The following is a 5,687-nucleotide window of genomic DNA, read 5'->3' as shown; positions in this document are numbered from 1 at the left end:
TCGAGTGTCACCTACGGGTCACTCCTGGAGAGAGGAGCAGAGAGCCCGGCGGTGGACAAGCCAGGCATGGCCCTGTCCTCAGGGAGAGTAGATTCTGGTCTGAGATACAGACGGCAAGCAAGCAGATGTGTGACTAAAAGAATGACAGCCTGTCACAGAGCGATGCATGGAAAACGTATAGGGTGATGGCATAGAGGTGACACATCAGATCCCAGACCCTCCACCAGGCCTCTCTCTCTCTCTCTCTCTCTCTCTCTCTCTCCCTCTCTCTCCATTGATTCATTCATTTAACAAGGCTGAGCTGAGACCCTTCCAAACCCCAGAAAGAGGGAAGCCATCAGAGGGTTGAGTGAGGCAAATGCCCTCGACCACGTGTTTGTCTTTTGGACGCGACCCATGGGAAGAGACTGCTGTGTCCCTTGCATCTCGTCTCTTTCTCTCTGGGAGGCTCGCATCCCTCCCTCCCTCCTCCTCTTTTTCCCCTTTGCTTCCTTCGCCTGGCTCTCCTCCACCTTCACGCTCTCTCTGCCTCTGGTGCCTGCCCATTCCTTTCTCTCTGTGCTGCCCGCATCTGTCCCCCCTCTCCTGCGCCCCCACCCAGCCTCCCGCCTCAGGTAACGAGACAATGACCAGCGCAGCAATGACGCCAGGCGGTGGGGTGATGGTGACCATATTTTCTGAGTTTGTTCAGAATAAAGATCTAAGAAATGCAACTGCCCTGGAGGGTGATGGGGCAAGGCTTGCTGTCGGGCCTGCTGAGGGAGTTCTTGGATGAGTGAGGTGACTGCATCGTGCATCTAAATGCGGGGATCAGCCGGAGAGGAGGTGCAATCACGCTCCCTGTGTGCCCCAAGTGTCAGAGGTGAGCGTGCGGGAGCGACGGCAGCCCACACACCTGGCTTCTCTCCAAGGCCCACCTCCACTGGCGAGCGACCGCGGGCAAGTGACTTAACCTCTCTCACATGCACTCCCTTCGTTTGGAATAAAAAGACAAGACTACACATGTGTTAGAACGCTTGGTCGCAAGCAACAGAAAGATACACGAACTCAGTGGTTCTCAACCTTGGCTGCGCATTAGAATCACCTGGGAATCTTTTTAAAATCCTGATTTCTGGGCCGCATCCTCCGGAAATTCTGTTTCTTTGTTATGGGGCGGGGCCACAGCATTAGTAACAAAGAAACAGAATTTCCGGAGGATGCGGCCCAGAAATCAGGATTTTAAAAAGATTCCCAGGTGGTTCTAATGTGCAGGCAAGGTTGAGAACCACGGCACTAACTCGTTTCCAACGAAGAGGGGAATTGACGCTCCCAGAACTCCAGGAGGGGCTTGAGCAGCTTCCAGAGAGGATGGGAAGGATAGGGGTCCTGATATCTCCCTGCCTCTCTCTCTCCCAGTCCAGCGCCTCCTCCAGCCAGGCTGCAGAAATCCAGAACACAGAGAGAGCTCCTGGGTTTGCATGGTCTGGCTGCACTCGCTCTACCCCCCCTCCACCCTCTCCACCCCCAGTTCCAAATTCCCCAGAGGTGTCTGGCCCAGAGCAGGTCAGGTGACTCTCGTGCACCAATCAGCTGCAGTTAAGGCATCGCCATCTGGGGAAGGACGTCTGGGAGCTCAGCTGACTCAGTGAGCCTGGATCAAGAAGCTCCAGGCACCGGTGAGCTTGTGATGTGCTGGCTCGGCCAGAGAACCCCACGCTGGTGGGGGCTGGGCAGCTCAAGAGCTGCCCCCCACATCCACCTAATCCCAGAAATCGGCCGTGTGGGTGACGGGCCCACGGCAGCTGCGGGCAGGAAGCGGCTCGGCTGCCGTATCCCGAGGCCCACGATGCCGAGTATCTGCTCCTCCAGCAAAGCCCGGAGCTTCTCAGTCGCTGCCTGCTCTCCACGCCTCTGCTGACCGCTCCGCGGGGACTGGGGCCCCAGCTGGGAGACTGTGCTCATCAAACTGCTGCTGCTTCTCCACAGGCCACGTCCAAGGTAATCCTTCTGTTCTCGTCCCACAGTCGTCTCAACAGCACCTGACATAATCCCACTTCGACCTTGACATCCTCGCTTCACTGGCCTTGGTGATCCTACCTTCTCCCAGTTTTTTTCCCCACGTTCCTGGCCTGTATTTCTCTGTCTCCTTTACTCGCTACGCCTTGAGCTATAAAGGTTGTTTAAATGGCTTTCTTTTTTAAAATATATATATTTTATTGATTTCAGGGAGAAAGGGAGAGGGAGGGAGAGATAGAAATGGTGAGAGAATCATAGATCAGCTGCCTCTTGCACGCACCCTACTGGGGATTCAGCCCAGAAACCCAGGCATGTGCCCTGACCGGGAATCAAACCGTGACCTCCTGGTTCACAGGTCGATGCTCATCTACTGAGCCATGCCGGGTGGGCCAAAGACAAGATCTTCAAGAAGTGTTCTGTGTAGTCTAAGTCATGGGTTGACTTAGTGAGAAACTGCAAGTCATTTTGAACTGATGAGGAACATAATTTTTCTCTCAAAAATAATAAAAAAAAGTATGCTTTTAAAAAATCCAAGAAAAAGAATGTACCAAACAATCATGATCTAAACATAAGCAAAAGTTTGAACAAATGATGGAGAATAGAGAAGGATGATCTGTTTGATTTTGATGTATGTCTCCTTCCCATCTCTGCACGAGGCTGGTGATAGGAGACGGAGAGAGAGCCAGCATAGCTCTCTCCACTCCCTGGCTCACAGGGGGAGACGGTATTTCCATCCTGATCAGAATGTCAAGGCTGTTGATTGGATTTCAACTTTGAAGATCAATCTATAGATAAGACATGGGTGACTTACGGGTGGTTAAAGAACAGAATGCAATGTTACCAACTTTGACAATGTCAAAGTAAAGATAAAGCTGGTAGAACTGGGAGGTTAAAAGGGGTGGGGAAGGCGAGGTGAAGGGAAGGACAGGAAGTCTCATGATGGCCTCATCTTATGGCATCAGCACCCAAGAATTACTGCCTCATAAGGGAAGAAGAATGGAGTGTTTTAAGTGCATTACTTAAAATTGCTAAGTGTAAAAAAATAAATACAATTACCCAAAACAGGATGATATGGAATCGTCATCGTTCACGGTAGGGAATCAGTATGGGTCTCAAGTTAACAAATGAAGAAATGAAGATACAACACCATTAGAGACCACCCACACTTACGGAAAACAAAATCACAGCGGTTGCCTTTGAAGGTCAGAACGACACGTAGGGATGTAGGGAGTTCTTTGCGACCAGCTGGCTGAAAAGGAAAGAAGTCAGATCCGTTTACAGGCGGTTCTGCGCGATACGTGGGCACCACCCGGAAGTGAACTGGTGCAGGACAACCCGGTCAGCACGGTGTCCCTGAAGGAGTAGTCAAGCAGAGTCCTCCCCAGGGGCAGGAGTCCAAGCATCTCTCTGGCTGTCCACTCTGACAGCCAGAAGTAAGGATCTGCGTTACCTTGTGGGCTGTGGCTAGTGGTTTTCCCGGATGGGCGGGGACCTGGGAAGACCAAGATCGGAAGATGGTGACAAGGACATCTGAGGAAGAGAGATGGGGAGGGAGCTCTTGGAGTGAGTGCAGAGCACAAACATATGGCATGCTTTCCGAATGCCCACCAAAGGGCCGCCACTCTGGGGGAGGTTTTCAATAATCCTTTTAGCCAGCAGACCCAGAGAGGAGGCGGGAGGGGCAGGAGAGGACGGGGGAGGCAGCCAGGAGGAACAGAGCTCCTGGGCTGCGGCCCCTCCACGGCTTCCCTCTCACCCCCTCCCAGCGTCACCCTCCCCAGCTGGACTCGCCAGGACCTCCCCTGCCCCTCTGGCTCCTTCCCACGCACCTGTGTGCAGGTCCCTCCCAGGCGCCACAGGAGAGGCCGATCCTGGAGGAAGAGGCCGGGCTGGAAACTGGGTGGGAGTCAGAGGCCTAGGCTCCCTCAACTGATTCACTGCATATTACCCAGGGAATCGTTACCCAGGCCTTCGCCCTGTTCCCTGACCTCATTGTTCCCGTCTCTAAAATGGGCACGACCTGGAAACTTCTATCCCCCCAAGATGGTCCAGAACTCCCCTCTCCATCATTCTGTCTCCAGACCCCACTTTCCATCCATTAAGAAACACCGACATCTAGTGGTTCGGTGAGGGGCCTGCAGCACAGACTCACCCTCCAAGGAGAGGGATACAGAAGAATCTAGAATCAGGGAGACACCCCCACCCCCCCAATCTCACACTATCCTCTGCAACTTCCCTCCCTGCCTCCCTGAAGTACCCCCAAACCCCAGCCGACCTGGGAGTCAGGAGCCACTGCTGAAACGGCCGTGGGTACTGGTTCTGGCTCAAGACGGCCGGGCAGCCTCCTGGGCGGCGAGGGGAGACCTTGGGGAAAACACACCAGGGATAATCCACCGAGTGAATCAGAGGAGCTGAGTACAAGCCCAGATCCCAGCAGCCACGCAGGGCCCCACCCCCACTGCCACCACGGACAGGGCCACAGGCAGCGGGATGGATGGAGGCCGCCGCCTGCCAATCATTCATCTGCCAGCCGCTCGGACATGTGGGCCACCGGTGCTTACTCAGCACTCCCAGGTGCCCAGCACCACACAGGCAGCTGACTCTGTGTGTGTGTGTGTGTGTGTGTGTGTACACGTGTGCGGGCTGGGGGCAGGTGTGCAAAGGAAGGCGAGGATGTACACAGTGTGAATCACTGGCAGACATAGCAGATGAACCATAACATAATCTAAACTCGTTTATTCAACACATCCCACCCCACACACCTGCTGTGCACCAAGCCCGGAGCCGCCTCCCAAGCTGCAGGGGGCTCCCCACCCTGCAGGGGGCTCCCCGGGCCTACCGCCCTCACTCCTACCCTCCAACTGACCTACTTCACATGGATGCCAAGCAATTCACTATCGTCTTCCATGGCTGCATCCCCAGGCCCCAGCACACAGAAGGCGCCTAATACACGCTTACTGAAACCCCTCATCCAGTCCAGGCCCCCACCCAGAGCGGGACCCCTCCTCATGGCCTCACTGACGTCTCTCACCCCGCCTTCCTCGATGCCGCCACTGACGGCTACTCACTACCTCACGGGCTGTTCCTTCGTCAGGGCTCCGTGACAAGTGACAGAAACGAGGGGGGTTAGCGGCCCCGTAACTGTAGAGAGAGAAGAGGTGCAGCTGGGTGTGGGCGGGCCTGGGTTCCAGGAGGATGTCCCGTTTCTCCCCATTTCTCTCCTTCTGTCTTTCTTGACCCCGACCACCAACCCCCCTCTCCAGGGTCCGCTGCTCTCAGAGGCTGGCTTCGCCCTGTCCTTCCACCTTTTGGCTCCCTCTGGGCAGCAGGAGGGAGGTGGCCCCCAGCCCTCCAGGTGTGCGTGAACCAGCTCAGGGTACCAGAGGACCCTCCCTACCTCCCTCTCCCTCGCACTCCCTCCCTCCCTCTCCCTCCCGCCTTCTCCCTCCCTCCCGCTCCCACCGGACACAGGCTGCTTTCCAGGCGATTTGGCCGCCTCCCTGGGAAACAAACACTTTGAAGCCTCTTCCAAGCCGAAGACACCAAGTGGCCCTGCACCCCTGGGCCACCTCTAGTCACCAGGCCCCAGGCTGCCTTGCCGGAGCAAAAGCCTAGGGCCTGTCCCCCAGGCGCAAAGCTGGGGCTAAGACAGTCTCCGGAAAGCACAGTCAGGAGGCTTCTTCTGCGGCCAA

This window comes from Myotis brandtii, unplaced genomic scaffold, assembly GCF_000412655.1.
Source record: "Myotis brandtii unplaced genomic scaffold, ASM41265v1 scaffold157, whole genome shotgun sequence".
Classification (NCBI taxonomy): Eukaryota; Metazoa; Chordata; class Mammalia; order Chiroptera; family Vespertilionidae; genus Myotis; species Myotis brandtii.
Note: the sequence above shows the minus strand (reverse complement) of the source record.